Below are 19,626 nucleotides of genomic sequence, written 5' to 3'. Positions count from 1 at the left end.
CAAGATTGCTAGAACTCATACAGCAATTCGGTAGCGTGGCAGGATACAAAATCAATGCCCAGAAGTCAGTGGCATTTCTATACACAAACAATGAGACTGAAGAAAGAGAAATTAAGGAGTCAATCCCATTTACAATTGCACCCAAAAGCATAAGATACCTAGGAATAAACCTCACCAAAGATGTAAAGGATCTATACCCTCAAAACTATAGAACACTTCTGAAAGAAATTGAGGAAGACACAAAGAGATGGAAAAATATTCCATGCTCATGGATTGGCAGAATTAATATTGTGAAAATGTCAATGTTACCCAGGGCAATTTACACGTTTAATGCAATCCCTATCAAAATACCATGGACTTTCTTCAGAGAGTTAGAACAAATTATTTTAAGATTTGTGTGGAATCAGAAAAGACCCCGAATAGCCAGGGGAATTTTAAAAAAGAAAACCATATCTGGGGGCATCACAATGCCAGATTTCAGGTTGTACTACAAAGCTGTGGTCATCAAGACAGTGTGGTACTGGCACAAAAACAGACACATAGATCAGTGGAACAGAATAGAGAATCCAGAAGTGGACCCTGAACTTTATGGGCAACTAATATTCGATAAAGGAGGAAAGACTATCCATTGGAAGAAAGACAGTCTCTTCAATAAATGGTGCTGGGAAAATTGGACATCCACATGCAGAAGAATGAAACTAGACCACTCTCTTTCACCATACACAAAGATAAACTCAAAATGGATGAAAGATCTAAATGTGAGACAAGATTCCATCAAAATCCTAGAGAAGAACACAGGCAACACCCTTTTTGAACTCGGCCATAGTAACTTCTTGCAAGATACATCCACGAAGGCAAAAGAAACAAAAGCAAAAATGAACTATTGGGACTTCATCAAGATAAGAAGCTTTTGCACAGCAAAGGATACAGTCAACAAAACTCAAAGACAACCTACAGAATGGGAGAAGATATTTGCAAATGACATATCAGATAAAGGGCTAGTTTCCAAGATCTATAAAGAACTTATTAAACTCAACACCAAAGAAACAAACAATCCAATCATGAAATGGGCAAAAGACATGAAGAGAAATCTCACAGAGGAAGACATAGACATGGCCAACATGCATATGAGAAAATGCTCTGCATCACTTGCCATCAGGGAAATACAAATCAAAACTACAATGAGATACCACCTCACACCAGTGAGAATGGGGAAAATTAACAAGGCAGGAAACAACAAATGTTGGAGAGGATGCGGAGAAAAGGGAACCCTCTTACACTGTTGGTGGGAATGTGAACTGGTGCAGCCACTCTGGAAAACTGTGTGGAGGTTCCTCAAACAGTTAAAAATATACCTGCCCTACGACCCAGCAATTGCACTGTTGGGGATTTACCCCAAAGATACAAATGCAATGAAACGCCGGGACACCTGCACCCCGATGTTTCTAGCAGCAATGGCCACTATAGCCAAACTGTGGAAGGAGCCTCGGTGTCCAACGAAAGATGAATGGATCAAGAAGATGTGGTTTATGTATACAATGGAATATTACTCAGCTATTAGAAATGACAAATACCCACCATTTGCTTCAACGTGGATGGAACTGGAGGGTATTATGCTGAGTGAAGTAAGTCAGTCGGAGAAGGACAAACATTATATGTTCTCATTCATTTGGGGAATATAAATAATAGTGAAAGGGAAAATAAGGGAAGGGAGAAGAAATGGGTGGGAAATATCAGAAAGGGAGACAGAACGTAAAGACTGCTAACTCTGGGAAACGAACTAGGGGTGGTAGAAGGGGAGGAGGGCGGGGGGTGGGAGTGAATGGGTGACGGGCACTGGGTGTTATTCTGTATGTTAGTAAATTGAACACCAATAAAAAAAAATAAATAAATAAAATAAAATAAAATCCTAACCATAACTTTTAAACTTTAAAATTACTGTATTTTACTTTATGCCACTACAAACCCATACAATAAATATATTACATCCCATGTACCTGGGCTACATTTTCTGCAAACCCAACAAGCGTCTTTGCTCAAAAGTAAAAAATTATATCTTGATCGGAAGTGGGAAAGCAATAAAAATAAAGATTATTCATGCTCATAAAAAAAAAAAAAAGATTCTGAGTTGAGTGGTGAAGAGTGTAGGGAGGGGAGGCAATGTAGCACGGGGAGGAGTTAGCATCAAGAAGTCTGCGTCTAAGTCTGGCTCTGCCACTGGCTGGCCTTGGGACCTGAGGCAACTCTTCTGTCAACAATACCACCCCCCAGGTCATCGTCCTCATCCTTGCCTTCATTCAACAAGTGGGGTCGAATGAGGTCCAGCCTCTAAATACATTTAGAGATTATATGACTCACAATTTGATGATTCCCTGGCATTTTCATCGCATTCTCTCCAATGAAAGAACTTGAGTACATTGGGAGGGGGTCGTGGAGGGAAGGGTTGAGTGGGTGTGCTGGAGAGTGACGTATTATGCCATTGTTATTTTAATAGCGTTACTTCCAGAGAACACACTGACCTTCACAAACTAGGACACTGTTATTGTCCTACCATTTGTGAAGGTGGTTTTTCTGGTTGGTGACGTAATGTGGCGCACCTCTCACTCCCTCTCAACTGGACTCCTTGAAGTCCAGCAGCTGTACCCCTAAGACACAGAGCTTTTTAGCATTGTCTTCCAGCCAGCTGAATTTGCCACAACAGTAATAATTTCTTTGTTCTCTTAACTATGTGCCAGGACCTGCTAAGCTTTTAGTATATCTCACATGCATATATCTCTTTTTATTCTACCTTCAAGTACCTTTTAATTATCCATGTTGAAACAAACCAACGTCCTAAGCCAAGTCCACCTGAATAATAGCTAATATGGGCGGTGCCTAGCATGTCCCAGGCACTATTCTAAGTGCTTTACATATATTGTCTTATTTAACGCTCAGAATAACTCTATGAATTAAATTTGTACTTAACATTATCTGTAAATGGAAATTGAGGCACAAAGGTTAAACAACTTCCCACTGTCCCACAACTAATACATTCCAGAACCAAGGTTTGACCCCAGGCAGTCTGGCTCTAGGATTCCCCAAGATACCACACTTAAAAGAAGGCTAGTGACCCATGCATATTGCTTCTATTTTTTTTTTTCTCACTAGATTAAAAGCAGACCTTTCTTCCCCCGCCCCTAACTTGGGAATTTATTACAGAGACATTCTGATTTAACTTTGTTCTCTTGCTAGGATTTATAATTTGGGAATGTAGTCACAACAAATTCTACCACCAAGACATAATGATTCTCGTCTGGAGCTTATTTCTATTTGCGTGTGTGTGTGTGTGTGTGTGTGTGTGTGTGTGTGTGTGTGATTGGAAAGGAAACAATTGTTGGAAGATGGAGAAGCACCATTAAGACATTAGGAGGAAAGAAGCAGATGCCTTGCGTTGCAGGGGGGAATGCCACTGCCTTGGATGAATCCTGTACGACAGGACACAGATATGAGAAATGATGAACACATTGTGTCTGAAGTGACAGAAATACCAACTGTTTCCTTGAAGGACTAGAGCTGGAGTCCAACGTCACGCCGGAGAAAACCCCCAGTGAATTTCTCATGTCAAGTAGGCTGAGGACGCTCAGACTATGCATCTAAGGCTTTTAATTCTGACTGTAGGAAAATTGGTCTACTTCGTAGCTGTCTCTTCACATTCTTTGCAGGATCTTCCTGTGGAGGTAGGCTGGTATTCCAAACTTAGTGGCCTCATTTTTGAGGCGGCGTGAGTTTGAAAGTGATTATGCTGCTGGTCTGAAGCTCACAACACCCTTCATCCCCCGCTCCCCCCACCACCCCAAACCCAAGAAAATAGCTCAGCATTTCAGTCAACTTGCCTCTCCTTCCCATCTTGTCTCCTTTACCTAAGAGTAGACTCAAGTGTTTATGTGATGTCTTTCTGGGGCCAAGATGGTCATCAGCTTCTGCATATTTTGTTCAGTATTTATGCATCTCAGAGGTGGTTCAAATCCAATCTCAGAGCCAAACTGGCCATTGGCTATTGCCTTTGGTTTCCCCAGGGGCGGGGGACTTGCTGCTCAGCCAAAGGCTTTATTCCTGAAAATTTTAAATCACAATTGATATCTGTTCCTCAGGGAAGAAACTAGCAAAGGCTAATCTCACTGCTGTGAGTTTATTACTTAAATGGTACTGTTTGGAGCACACTGTCCCAGTGGTTCTTGGCGAGTCAGCAGAGTTTTTCTCCAGCTGCAAACCATTTGGGTTTCAACTGTATTAAGACCGAAAGCTCATGCTATGTGCTTCCCACGCAGAGCCTCTCCTAGAGTTGCATCTTGGAGGATGTTGTTAAAAAGACATATTAATCCCAAGAGCACCTGTAGTGCTAGACGGGACTAGAACTGGGAGTAAGTGCCATTTGAGATCCATCCTTGACTTCCCCTGTGTCTCATAGGTACCCTGAACCTTTGGCTTGGAAGGAAAATATTGAAAGGTTTCTGTCAATTTATTCTCTCCTCACTGTCCGAGGGAAAACTCTTGAGTTCTAGGGACAGCTGAACCAGCTTCCTCCCTCTAGGAGATGTCACCTGACTTCCACTCTATACAGGACATCTTGGCTTTTACAGGGTGCTTTGGAATACTTGGCAAAGAAACCTGATCATTTATCATTCATTATTCTGAAGTTATTAGGTGAGTCCCTTTCAGAAATGCACATTCATTGGCATTATTTTAATAGATAAAGTAGGAAACACTCTTGATGTTTCTCCAGTATTTCCCAGTACTACGAGGCTCCTCCAAACACACATTTTCTTAGTGTTTTGCAACGGCACTATCAAGGTGGGTTATTAGAATTTCTTTTTTTTTTAAAGATGTATTTATTTATTTGAGAGAGAGTGGGGGGAGGGACAGAGGGAGAGAATTCCCAAGCTGACTTCCCACTGAGCATGGAGCCAGGGAGGGGTTTGATCCCATGACCCTAAGATCATGACCTAGGCTGAAACCAAGAGTTAGACACTTAACTGACTGAGCCACCCGGGTGCCCCTAGAACTTCTAACTTGTTATCTGAAAAATAGAGATTGGACACGTTAAATGACTTGCCTGAAGCCACACAGGTGATAAACAACAGAACCCAAACTAGAATGCAGGTGTCCTGACTCCAAGGCCTGCATGCTTTACTCTGTATAGTGCTGCCAATCACCAACCTTGATTAAACACACAGACTAACATTTCTTTATGACTTTACCTTCCATTTCTTTCTTCTATCCAGGGAACAGTCACCTCAAGTTCCTGACTGTCCCTGAAAACTAACTTTCAGAGTCGCCTTCAACTCCATCTTGACCATTTATCTGACATACTTGATTTGAAGCTAAGGGGTTGGGTGAGTCCGTGGCATTTTGCTTCAGGACACATTTAAGACTTTAGACAAATCATTACTCTTGTTTCACTGGGAAAACAAGAAGGATGACCCAGATTGACTGTGAAGTTTTCATCCAATTCAAATGTGTCAGATTTGCTTCGAGTATGGAGCACCACGTGGCCTGGGACTGTCATCACCCCCCAGGGTGGCTGCTGTCATTTTCTCCTCAATGGGCCTTAACAGTTCCTCTCTCCAGCCTGCCCAAGGGTTCCAGCTAAAGTGGCCTCATTTGCTCTGACAATGTCAAGGTGAACTCTAGGGTCCTCGTCTTCCAAATCAAACTCTTCTCTTCCAGTTCATATTCTTCCTTTTTTTTTTTTTTTAAACCCACCTACAACTTCTTTATTTCTAGTCCATCAGTGGAGACAGTGCTGCTCCTACAGTGCATTTTAGAAATTTGGGGGTGACTTCTGTCTTTTGTGTGGTTTGTGTCAAGCAATACATAGTATTTTATCATAGATTACTTTCCTTTTATTTCTGTCTTATATAACAATTAGGCCATTACGTTGGTTTAAAAAATATGAATGCAGGCAGGTAAGCTATATTATCTCTACATTTATCTCTATATGGGACGAATGCTCCATATAAAATAGTGATTATAAAAGGAAGCTTTGGCTCCTGTAGGGTTGAAAACCATTGCTCCAGTCTCCTTTTCTCCCTATGGCCACTTCAAACTTTTTTTCCCAGGATAAACCACAAACATCCTATTCTGGAATTTATTTCTCTTCCAAGCACACTAGGCCAACATTCTAGCTGTTTCTGATCACCTCCATGAAAATTCTCTGGAAGAATTTTGATGGCTTTGTTTAACCCTGTGCTGAATCATGCAAGCATTTTGCTCCCCCATAAAAGAAAAGCCATACTTGTTTTGTAGTATAAGTACAAAAATTAAATGATGTAGTAAAGTGCTGGCAGAGGGATCAGTACACAGTGAACATTCAGTGACTGTTACGATCTTTCTCCTGGCCATCCATCTTTTTCCTTCTTAAAAATTACTTCTTTGGGATAAATTCCTAGGGTCATGATTACAAGGGCATAACATTGGAACATTCTTATGCTTCTTTCTTATTTATAGCTAAAGAGTTGTAAAAATCAACTAATAGGAGTGTATGAGTATGTCAGTTCTGCCGCAATCTCCAGAATTTGATGTCATAATTTTCAAAAATATGCAGATCTTAATAGGTATTTCTTTGATAAGCATGTGCTTATTACTGGACTTTCTATGCCAGTGAGTCCTTGGTTCTTACAGATATGCTTAATGCTGCTATTATGCAGTGACATATACTTCATGTCAATATTACGTAGTGAGAAAGGTTTATCTTCATCTAACTCTATGCCTGTTAGATATTTGTGAGTCAGTCACCTACCATTCTTCTTTGTCAGTAGCTGCTGCTTTGAATGAAGCACTCTGCACATGGCTGAACATGGAGTTATTAGAACAAATAGTGGGTAAGTACTTTCATTTATTTGTTTAAAAATTGTGACTCATATCTTTTTTAATCCAGTAAAATGCCATTGTGGTAAAGGGGAGGCATGTAGCAAAGAAAAATCCCATGTATCTTTATATGTATTGGTTGTTGACATAGGATCCTGCTTTTTGATCACTATTTGCTTGAGTGTGGAATGAAAAGAACTTCCCTTTCGTTAGTGAAAATTGTGTATTAATGGCTCTTTGAATCTGAAGGATTTTATTTTTATTTATCTTTTTGGATTGAGTTTTTTTCATTTTAATTTTTTCCAACTTTATTGAGATATAATTGACATATAATATCGTGTGAGTTTAAAGTGTACAATATGGGGGATCCCTGGGTGGCTCAGTGGTTTAGTGCCTGCCTTGGGCCCAGGGCATGATCCTGGGGTCCCGGGATCAAGTCCCGCGTTGGGCTCCCAGCATGGAGCCTGCTTCTCCCTCTGCCTGTGTCTCTGCCTCTCTCTCTCTCTCTCTCTATCATGAATAAATGGAAAATAAAAAAAATAAAGTGTACAATATGATGATTTGATATGTGTATATATTGCAAAATGATTTCCATGATAAAGTTAGTTAGTATATCCTTACATCATGACAATTTTTTGTAAATGTGTGTGTGTGTGTTGAGAACTTTGAAGATCTACTCTCTTAGCATCTTTCAAATATATAATAGAGTATTGTTAACTATAGTCACCATGTTGTAGACTATATCCCCAGGACTTAGCCTTCTTATAACTGGAAGTTTGTGTCCTTTGACCACCTTCACCCATCACCTTCCCCCCCCACGCCTCCCACCCCCCGCCACAAACACCAATCTATTTTCATGTCTGTGACTTCAGGTTTTTTATTTTTTTGAGATGTGAGGGATTTTACATTGAGGGGAGACAGAATGACATTTGGGAAGTGGGGCGGTTAGGGGATGGTAGAGGGAGGATGGGTGGAGATCTTCATTACCAAGAAGCCAGGAGGAGTTCAGCACTAGAACAGCTAGTAGTGTAGCATCTAATCTGGTTCTACTTCCTTGTCAGTTCTTAAAATGAGTTGCAGATTACAGAGCTTCCTCAGACAGGAAGGTGGGCTCTGATGAGAAATTCCAGAGTAAGGACTCATCATAGGATAGATGTGTCGAAGAGGCATTTGTTTGGCAACACTTGGAGGAATGAGAGTAAATACCAGGAGTTATGGGACTAGTCCCTGAGGGCGACAGGTGTGCAAGAAATGTTGATCCTGAGGCACAAGCTCAGAAATAGGAGTTATTACCTAGGGTTTATGAATCCCTTGAAATCAAACACAATATTGTCTGTGTGTGTTCACATGTAGGCATTAGGAAGAGTGTTCATAGCTTTTATTAGATCCTCAGAGAGACATGTGACTCTAAAAAGGTTAAGAACAGTGAATAATACGATCCAATTTTGAAGGGTGGGAGGAAAAACTATTTCTAAGAAAGTTTACGGTACAATGCATCTTGTTCTTTGTGTATTTCATTCTCCCCTTACTTTCCTCTTGGAGAATAACAGGAGGAAAATAAGCTGCTTGCCTGGTAGAAGTACTGAACTGAGCCACTCTGGAACTTTCCAGAGATTTCCTCCAGGATGAAGAGATTAACCTGTGGAATTGTAGACCTTCTGGAGGTCTGGAAGTGACCTCAGGTGAGTGTCCTCTGAGGAAGAGATCACGATCCGTAGAGTTCCTGACCTAACTGGCGTCTGAGCTGTTTCCTGACTCCTAATCTAGTGCTCTGATGTTGAGCTAGAGACCACACACATGGCATCCCTTTTCAGTTCAGGGGACAAATCAGTATTCTTGTTCCTCAGGAAATAGTCACGTTTGTGCTGTGAAGTCAGTTTGAAATCAAGTGGCCAATTGTCATGACAACATGTGGTTTTAAAAAAAAGCTGTAAAGAAAAAGATGATTATCTGTGTGGAAGCTACAGTTAGATTTTTTAAAAGTATAATTGACATACAATATCCTATTAGTTTCAGGTATATATTATAGTGATTCAGTATTTTTATTTATTTATTTTAAAGATTTATTTATTTGAGAGAGAGGGAGAGCACAAGTGGGGTGAGGGGCAGAATAAGAGAGAGAGAGAGAGGATCCTCAAGTAGATTCCCTGCTGAGCATGGAGCCCAACACAGAGCTCTATCCCAGGACCCTGAGCTCATGACCTGAGCTGACAATAAGAGTAGCGGCTTAACCGACTGAGCCACTCAGGCCCCCCTTGGTATTTTTATACATTATGAAAGGATCCCCATGATAAGTCCAGTTACCATCTATCACCATGCCAAGTTATTACAATATTACTGACTACATTCCCTAGGCTGTACATTATACAGTTAGATTTCTGAGAAGGAGGCCATTTTAGATGTCTTCTAAAGAAGTAAGAAAAATATTCTGAGCATTAAGGCTCAAAGCAGAAAAAAAAATTCAAACATGCTGTTGTATTCATCTCCCTTCAAGGTGATCAGAGGAAGCAAATAGAAACTGATGCTTTAACCTAAATGTAAGGGAAAAAATGGCTCTGAGATTGAAACTGAAATGACACGGACATTTCTGGTCACTAAGCAGGCTTATGGGAAGGAAAACACATGTTTCCCATCTCGTCATCTAACAGAAATGTTAGTCAAGCTTTGGATTATTCATCTGAGAAATTTTTCTAAGACTTTCAGTTCCCGTGCTTTAGAGTCTGGGTGATGAACCATGCTCACTATGTAGCTGTTTCATCAAAAATAAGAGAACATGGGGTTTGTGTGTGAGCAAAAGATTCTAGTTTCCTCAAATTGAGATGGGAAGCTGAGACTTCAATGGTGGAGGCATAGCTGAGTCCCAAGGAATCCCTGCCAAACCTGCAAACTTTCAACAAATGACAGGTCCCCCAGGAAGGAGGCATCTGTCTAATGTGATCTGGGAAAGAGACCCTTACCACAGTTTTCCTTGAGGAAACAGATTTAAATTGTAGATCAATTATACCAATTAAAGTCAGTGATTATTTCTCAGAGTCTTGCAATATGCTTTATTACTTTTGATTACACACACCAGCCAACTGGGGCCTGAATAGGCCCACCCCTAACTTATGTGGGACCTGAGCAACATTAAAAATGAAAACACACATACCAGAAGTCTCAGTGTGTACAAGTAATAAATTAAGCTAAGAAACTGTTAAATGGAATATGTTGTCTTCTTACCTTGACAAACATATCTTCTTGTCTGTTGCTGTGGGGTAAGATTGTTCCTAGAAGGGAGTTCATTGTCTTTCAAGGCAGAGGTTAGAACAGAAGCACTAGGACTGGTCTGTAGCTAAATTAGCACATGTTATGAACTTTCTGGAATGATCATGATTTTTTTTTTAATTTTTTTTTTTAATTTATGATAGTCACAGAGAGAGAGAGAGAGAGAGAGAGAGAGAGAGGCAGAGACACAGGCAGAGGGAGAAGCAGGCTCCATGCACCGGGAGCCCGACGTGGGATTCGATCCCGGGTCTCCAGGATCACGCCCTGGGCCAAAGGCAGGCGCCAAACCGCTGCGCCACCCAGGGATCCCATGATTTAAGATACGCTATTGTGTTGTTTGTCCACGGATCAGACTATACTGTTGAGGTTAGCAACCACGTTCATACGTGCAAAGGTCCAGTGTTTCTTAAAGAGGGCAGCATTTGCATTTTATTGGGATAATTCCTCATTGTATAACACTCTTGTGAGCATTGCAAGAATTTTAACATCCCTGACCCTTTTCCATCAAATGCCAACAGAAGATCTCAGTCACTGACAAGTAAAAATGTCCCAACCTACTTTCAGATGCCCCCTAAGGGAATGCTACCAACGCTGGTTTATAACTTCTGGTAGATTGTGTCTTCAATATTTTCTATCAAATGCAGTGGTTAATGCATATTGACCACACTGTCTTGGGCTCTGTGTTGAAAATAGAGGCTTGATCCAGTGACATTGTGTTGTCACTGGTATCACTAGGATAATTAGGGAGAAGCTATAAAAATTTTCCTTAGGTGCACCTGGGTGGCTCAGTGGTTGAGTGCTGCCTTCAGCTCAGGTCATGACCCCGGGGTCCTAGGATCGAGTCCCACATCGGGCTCCCTGCAGGGGGCCTGCTTCCCCCTCTGCCTGTGTCTCTGCCTCTCTCTGTGTCTTTCATGAATAAATAAATAAAATCTTTAAAAAAATTATCCTTAGAGGTGTTGGTTTTTTTGACCTCAAGTCTGTATTGTCACAATACAGGCTTCCTACTTGATAAACTCCACTTTTAAGAACACTAACCTTTCTCATCTTGTACTTGGTTTGCAAAGAATATAGTTGTAATTTTTCATGAGTTAGACTTATTGGTTGCAAGAAATAGGGTTCACTCAATTCACTTCAAATAACAGGAGATTTATTGTGAGGTTATTCTTGTGTGTAAGACAGACCATCAGCTCTAGGGGTCCCCAGGAATTGTTGATCCTTGGAGGGAGAGGAGGGAACAGGGTTTATGAACTAGGCAGTCACTGAGGTCCAGTGCACTTCCAGAGGCTGAGTCACCTGGATGTCTGCTTAGCAGCTGGAGTTGTCAGTCCTAACTGAGGGGTCTGCGATTATAGGGACTCAGCTCTTAGTTATTTATCCTCCAACCATTCTCAAGCAAACACCTTCCTCTCTAATTATATGGCCTTTAGTTCTGCTTACTCAAGGCTCCTTTTTGTCCTTGTTTTTCTTATTCTCCTCCTCCTCCTCCTTTTTTCTTCTTTAATGGCCTCAACCTTCTAGTATCTTCTGGTTCATCTATGGCTCTTATTTACCCATGTCTTCCATCAACTCATGACCTCTGCTACTTGGAGGCCTTTACTACTGACTTCTCCTTCTGCTCCCCTTCCCCTGTCTCAAGTTCAAATTCTCAAGAAAAATAATCAGATCAGTTCAGGTAGTCACTAATGTTTGTTAGGGGCAGCTTTCTCATGCAAAGTTTGGGCTGTTCTTTGGCTCAAGCAGTGGTACATAAAATGGCAATCAGGGACCTCTTTAGGGCGATTGTGTAAGTAAGTGTGTAAGTGTGATGTAAATGTGTGTAAGTGTGATGTAAATCCAAGGCTGGTAGCCTGCCCTGCAGTATGTGAGGTTGTATAAATGAGAGGGTACTTTGCAACTTGGATGGGAGAAATGGATAAAATATGGAACGATAGGAAATTCCTATTTAGAGAACATTGAAACCTAAATTTATTGCTCATTTTTTTCTAGCTAAAAATGAGAAAATTATCTTTTTTCTCTCTTGAAGTCACTATGTATAATTTGATTACAGAAGACCTGGGTGACCTTAAGCAATTGATGTAAGTTGTCTGAACTTTATCGCCTGCACAAAGGGGATGCACTTTATAAAGGGCCAAATGAGGTTCCCCCAAGATCCTGGCTGTGAAAGGCATTTGGATGTGCTAATGGTACAAATGATTTCTACCATTTTTCCACTTTAAAAATGTGTGTGGAAATAATATACATTTTTCAGTAATATGTTCAGAGTCCTTTAAAACCTCCTGCCCCCAATTAACTCCGCCTTTCCTATTGGTATGCATCTGTGCTTCAATTACACAATCTTACTCAGACAGCACATGTACCTTCTGGAGTGGCAAGTCATGTGGATGCTGGACCCTCCCTGAGAGAATCTTCTTTAGACTTCAGTAAGAGGGTCTCCCGGACACTATCAATGAGGCTTTTTCAGGAGGATTTCTATATGGTTGTTTCATTCCTTATAATCCTGGGAACAAGGCCTGAACACAGGCTCTTGGAATGGCTTCAAGAAGATCACAGTCATCCCACGCCTAGGGTGGGTGGCCTGGCCTGCACCAGGAGGGAAACAAATCATAAGCACAGAAGGACACCCCAATCCCCTGACAGATGCTCCTCTGACAAAAAACAGACGAGGCGAGAAAAAGTCACTGCCAAAGGATCTTCAACACCAGTTCTGTTGCAAAATCCAATCTCATGTTTGTGATTTATAACCCTCCTGGTGTGAAGGACTCAGATTTTAATGCCTGGAGGGGAAAATGATTCTTTAGCTTAAGACATTACTGTGCACAGTGATGTAAGGAAGAGCAGGGAAACAAAAGAGCAAAACTACCCCTGCTGTGTGCCAGTGTTGATTCTACTACTCTGGTTATCAGTGTTCTGCTTCTAACCGATTGATAATTCTCAAATTGGGAATAACATGATGTAGTTTTCGGTCATTTGTTTAAGGAGTCTTTTGGTCGTATCTGAATGTACTGGGCTGTGAAATATGTAGGAACCTCCACAAATGTTACCGCAAGTTCTTTGATTCTCCTCCCATTGAGACATAGGCTCTATTCTCCTTCTCCATGAACCAGCCTGGCCTCTGATTGCGTGGAGCAATAGAATATGGCAGGAGTGATACTATGCCAGCCCCAGGCCTGGACTTTTAAAGGACCGGCAGTGTCTATCATGGTTTCTTGGAGCTCTTGGCTGTTGTATAAGAAATATAACTAACTTGCTAGAGAAACCACATGGAGAGGTCCTGAGACTACACGCAAGTAGAGAAGAGAACCACTGAGCCAGCCTTCCTGTTGTGTTGGACCTTCCAACCCAGCCCAGCTGCTGATTGAACACAGTATGGTGTCCCAGTTGACACCATGTAGAACAAAAGATTTGTTCAGCCAAACCTTGCCCATATTCCTGGTCTACAGAAGCATGGTTGATGTGGTAAGCCACTAAATTTGAGGTGGTTTTTAAAGATAATGATAAATAGTCAAAATACAGTAGCAGGAAAGGAAGCTAGGGTGGGGTTGGACCTAAGAGAAGAGGGTAAAAAAGCCAGAGAATAGTGGATGAGTCATAAGATAACTATCCCAGTTGGAGGGTATCATGGGGTCAAAATGCCTAAAAGTTTAATTGTGCATCTTTTGAGCACAATTTGAAAACTCCAGATCCATTTAGGCAGTGACAGTGTCAAGAGGGTTAGGGCAGAGGATTTGAAAGAGGCCAAGCTCAGACTCAGGTTGTAGGGGCATTGGGATCCCTTACCTTCTGGCTGGTTGGTGCAGGGCCTGCCCCCCAAAGAAGAGATGTGAAGTGGTAGGAAGTGTTTCAGAGCTTCAGACGAACAGCATGAAAGTCAAGCACAGGATCCATCCCCAGAGGGTCCCCAGCAGACAAGTTGAGAGAGACACTCAATCATGTGAGTATGGAAATAGGGGGAGGACTCACAGTGGAGGCTGTGCCTCAACAGACTAGGAGTGCCTTGGATGCTCCGTGCTGAGTCTCAGGCCTGGGAAATGCTGAAGAGAAAGGTATGAGAAGTGACCTCCCATCTATTTATATATAAGCGTGGACAGATACATAGATAGATATGGATATTGTTTTATAATTGTTAGGGTCCCTAGGGAAACCAATGACTTGCTTGAAAGGATTTGATTAAAAAGTCTTAAATGAAGAAATCATTTACAGAAGTGCAGGCTGGTATATAGAAGAGAGTTAGCATAATAGGCTGCTACCCTTGGAAGGGCTTGTTTGTAAAGCTGGTCCTTGACTGGCACCTGGGAGCTTGGATTTGGAGAGGGTTCCCATTATTCTCTGGTAAGAATGGCTCACTGTGCACAAACCACTTGTGCAAACAATATGGTTTATGCTGAACACCTACTTTCCTTCTAGAGTCTAGGGTTTTGGTAGGTGCTGTACAAAAGGTGCCTATGTGACTGACGCCCAGTAAAAGTCTTGGGCACTGAATCTCTAATGAGATTTCCTGGTAGGCAACATTTCACCCATGCTGCCACAACTCGTTGTGGGGGGAAATAAGCACATCTTGTGTGACTCTGCTGGGAGGATACCCTTGGAGTTCGTACCTGGTTTGTTCTAGACTTTACCCTTTCCTTTCCCTTTTGTTTATTTCCCCTTTTGCTGTAATAAATCTGAGCCTTGAATATTGAGCAACGTGTATCCTCTTAGTTAACCATGTAACCCGGGGGTGATTTTAGCTCCTCTTCCCCAATGCATCAGGGTAAAGAGAAACATTCAGGGAGGGTGAGGCATCCAGTGACCAGGAACAGCAGGAAGCCCTTACCATCCTTAGACCTGAAGAGGGGCAGGAGAAGGCAGCAGTTGCCAGGACTTGGCGAGAGCTAGAGCTGTAGAAAGGGGATATTTTATGAGAGCTGAGGCCTTAGTGGAGAAACACAGTCCCTGAACAAACACATCCCTACTGCTTCCTCCTCCTGATCTCCAACAACCAGCTGGTACCTCCCATTGGCCATACCCTACTGGGAGGCAGAGGGCAAGGGAGACTGGTAGAGTCAGCCTCCTGGGGCATAGTACAAGAGACAGATGGTGAAGAATGGATCTGAGCAGGCAAACAGAATTACTGGGACAAGCTTAAAAGCAAATAAATTTTAACTGAAGTTACTGAGTTAGGTTGATAAGTCAGCTTATTACTAAAAGGTCATTATCTCACATTGTATTACTCAAACCCTGAGTGGATCTTTATTGCACATATAGAATAAAGTCCAAATTACTCAGCATGACATTTCAAGGCCCTTAACCTAGACCAAGATCCCTTTTGAATTTCCTGTCTCCTTCTCCTGTGGGGTGTGGGGAATACACCCTACATTCCTGATGCACCATCACTAGCCATTGCTTTAGTATAGCAGCATTCTCTAGACTTCATATTTTGCTTTCCTCTTTCTTGTACTTTGCATGTTCTCCTTGTTACTTCTGCTTCATGAAGTCCTACCTATGCTTTAGGGCCCAGTTTAACTGTCATGCTGCTTACAAAGTCTCCTTGAAATCCCAGCCATTCTCCTGTCAGATAGATTTGCCCTGTCCCCTAGTATTAACCAGCCTACCATGGGTGGGGGTTGGGCCATGTCTTTTTTTACCAGACCCCATCAGTGTCCAAGACAGAGGCCATGGGCCCCATCTAGGAATGTTCAAATGAACCCTGACCTATGAATTTTCTCACACATTGGCTTCCCTTGTGGGGTAACTCATTCTGAGCTGTTACTGTGGTGCTACTCTGGTACTTCCACAGTGCTGCAGATCTTAATCATCCCTTTGGTTCATAACTAACGAATGCGGGCTCCAGACCTGTGTTTCTGCAGACCCCAAGGCAGGTACTGGGACTCTCCTTGCTGGGCCTGGAGCAGCTCAGTCCCCTGACCCTCTGTAGACTGACGCTGGACTTTGTGCACATGTCTAGGTCTTTATTAGGTTATAATCAGATTGAAGACAGTGACTGTTGCATATTCATCTTTACACTCACCAGACTGATTAGTAACTCATGCATCAAGGGTGTTCCATACACATTGCTGAACTGAATTAATTGGAATAAAAATAAATAATATCACATTTTTTACCTTCTAATCTCTGTCACTTTTGGAAGTCAGGGAAATAAATTGTTCCAGTTTCTAGTTTTGAAACTGAGAGTCCTAAGAAATAAGGAGAAAACAAATCTCCTCTGGAGGACTTTTTCTGTACCCTGGAGATTGCACCTTTGAGAGACAAAATGAATCAGCCATTCTAGAAGGAAGAAAAGATTTCTGTGATATGACCTCCCCTTCCACTTATGGGCAAACTAATGCACAAAGCTAAAACTTGCAATTTTAATGATAAAGTCAGTTTTTTCAATTTTTCAATAAAAAATGAGTTTAGACTTATTACCAGAGATTTAAAGTCACTCTGGAAGCTGTTTTATGTGACCACAGACCATAGTTTCTTCTTTTCCTAAGGCCATATAGAATAAAAACTTGATTAGAAATAAATTTTTAATATTCCAAAAGGTTGACATCACTAAAAACTGGTATCCTAGCAACAAGAAGTGAGACAATGGGCTGAGTAGATGCAAACCATGGATAGACATTCCACCTGGAACTTTAAAAAAAACGGCAGTTGATAAGGCAACCAGCTCATAGACATGGCTGAGCAGGCATTAAATTAAGTTCTTGAATGAAAGATTTTAGGGAGAGAAAATTTTCACTTAATTTGGCAATGTTTATGGCTTTATACTCTGTGAAGATTAAGGAGTTTTTGAATGAGCTATTCTGAAAGCTGGCCATATAAATTTTGCATAGGATTTCGGGAAATAAACAATTTAATTCTTCCATACATCAAACCTCTCTAGGATCTATCTAAAGAAGCCCTTTGATAAGGAAAATATAATAAGCTTTACCAAACAAGGAATCAAATAATAATCTTTGTGGAGTAGTTAGGGGACTGGGTTGTAGACTCCATTTGTTTTAAATGCAAAGCAAGCATTTACCGGATTTATTTAACTTGACTACATATTCTTAGAAATGCTAAGTGTGCTTTACTCCCCTGGAAACACTGGGATACCTTAATAAACTATTACTCTAGTTATTGAGTTTTTCCCAACCAAGTTCAGGGTTATTTTTACAATAGTTTTACTTAGACAGAATTCATACACGGTAAGATTCACCCCTTTAAAGTGGTAGTTAGCCCATGCAGAAGTTAGTGGTAGTTAGCCCATGCAGAATTGTGTTGCTACCTTCAGCACTATCTGGTTTCAGAACATATTCATCTCTGTGCAACCCTCATCTTTTATTTCTATGGATTTGCCTATTGGGGACATTTCGTGTGAATGGAATCACACACTATGTAGCCTTTGTCCCTGGCTTCTTTCACTTAATATAATGTTGGTAAGGTTCATCCATGGAGCATGTGTTAATATTTCATTTCTTCTAAGTGCCAAATAATTTTCCATGGTATGGATTTATCAGTTGATGGACATTTGAGTTGTTTCCATCTCTTGCCATTTTAAATAATACTTCTGAACTTTAGTGGAAAAATTTTTGTTTAAACGTCAGTTTGCGGTTGTATTGGGCATATATCCAGGTGTGGAATTTCTAGATCATATGGTAATTTTATGTTTTACATTTGAGGAGTTATCACACTGTTTTCCAAAACAGCTGCACCACTTTACATTCCCAGAGCAATTTTTGAAGGTTCTAATTTCTCCATATTCTCACAAATACTTGTTATTATATGCCTTTTTTTAGTATAGCCATCCTCATTATGTAAAGTGATATCTTATTGCAGTTTGATTTGCAATTACCTATGATTAATAATGATAAGCATCATTTCCTATCCCCTTTGACCATTCGTAGCTTTTCTTTGGAAAAGCTCTATTCAAATCTTTTGTCCATTTTTAACTGGGTCATTTGCCTTTATTACTGAGTTGTAAGTGTTCTTTATACACTCTGGAAATAATTCTTTTTTTCAGATATACGATTTGCAAATAATTTCTTCATTCCTATGGGTTGACTTTAAATGAAAGACTATTTTTTAGGGAAGTTTTAAGTTCATGATAAAATTAATCAGAAAGAACAGAGAGTTCTCATATGCCTTCTGCCCCAATACATGAACAACCTCCCCACTATTAACATCCCCCTGTACCAGAATGGTACATTTGTTACAACTGATGAACCTACATTTCTACATCATTGCCACCGAAAACTGATAATTTACATTAGAGTTCACTCTCAGTTTTGTACATCCTATGGGTTTTAACAAATGTATAATGACATACATCCACCATTATAGTATCGTACAGAATACTATATGCTCACTGCTCTAAAAATAATTCTGCACTCCAGCTACCTTCCTTTTCCCTTCCCCCAGCAACCATTGATTTTTTTTTTTTACTGTCTCTATAGTTTGCCTTTTCCTAAATGCCATATAATTGAAATCCTACAGTGACCTAGCCTTTTTCAGATTGGCTTCTTTCACTTTATATTATGCAATTAACTTTCCTCTATGTATTTTCATGGCTTGATAGCTCATTTCTCTTTAGAGTTAAAATATATTCTGTTGTGTGGATGTACCACAGTTAATTATCCATTCACCTACTGAAAGACATCTTGGTTGCTTCCAAGTGTTGATGATTATGATTAAAGCTGCTATAAACATGCATGTGCACGTTTTTGTGTGGATGTGTTTTGAACCATTTTGGGCAAATATCAAGAAACAAGATTGCCAGATCATATGATAAGAGTATGTTTTGTGGGAAACTGCCAAACTGTCTTTCAAAGTGGATGTACCATTTTGAATTCCCGTCAACAATGAATGAGAGTTCCTGTTGCTGCACATCCTTGCTAGCATTTGGTATCATTAGTGTTTTGAATTTTTGCCTTGTTCACTTTTTACTATCTTGGCAATGTCCTTTAAAACACAAAAACTTTCAGTTTTGATGAAATCTAATTTATTTATTTTTGTTCTTGTTTGTGCTTTAGTGCCATATGTAAGAAACTATTGCCTAACCTATGATCATGAAGATTCACTCCTATGACTGTAAGGAAACCAGGGATAAGGAAACAAACTAGAATTTTATGCTTCAGCTCTTACATTTAGATGTATACTCTATTTTAACTTATCTTGTATTTGTGTGAGGTAGGGATCTGAGGATCTGACTTCACTGTTTTGACTGTGAATATCCAGTTATCCCAACACCATTTGTTGAAAGGACTATTCATTCCTTATTGAATAGTCTTGGCATCTTTGTTGAAAATAAATAGATCATAAGTGCAAAGGTTTATTTCTGGACTCTCAATTCTATCCTTATGTCCATACAACACTGTCTTGATTACTATATCTTTATGTTAAGTTTTGGAACCATGAAATGTAAGCACTCCAATATTGTTCTTTTTCAAGATTGTTTTGGATATTCTGGGTCCTTGAGATTTCCATGTAAATTTTAGAATAAATGTGTCCCTTTCAACACAGAAGTGTACTGGCAGGGCACCTGGTGTCTCA

At 40.6% G+C, this 19,626-nt stretch overlaps 1 long non-coding RNA gene across 1 annotated transcript; it reads right to left on the bottom strand.

Annotated features, from left to right (window-relative positions):
• Positions 1-7,714: 7,714 nt before the first annotated feature.
• LOC112645798 (uncharacterized) lies at positions 7,715-16,639 on the bottom strand. Its single transcript, XR_003127256.3, has 3 exons — positions 16,519-16,639; positions 13,891-14,144; positions 7,715-8,774 (listed from the first exon to the last, which is right to left on the bottom strand). It is a non-coding gene; the product is annotated as an uncharacterized LOC112645798 (long non-coding RNA).
• Between the last annotated feature and the right edge of the window lie 2,987 nt (positions 16,640-19,626).

This window comes from Canis lupus, chromosome 34 (assembly GCF_003254725.2).
Source record: "Canis lupus dingo isolate Sandy chromosome 34, ASM325472v2, whole genome shotgun sequence".
In the NCBI taxonomy this organism is placed as follows: domain Eukaryota; kingdom Metazoa; phylum Chordata; class Mammalia; order Carnivora; family Canidae; genus Canis; species Canis lupus.
The sequence above is the reverse complement of the archived record's forward strand: the minus strand, read 5'-3'. Positions and strand labels throughout refer to the sequence as shown.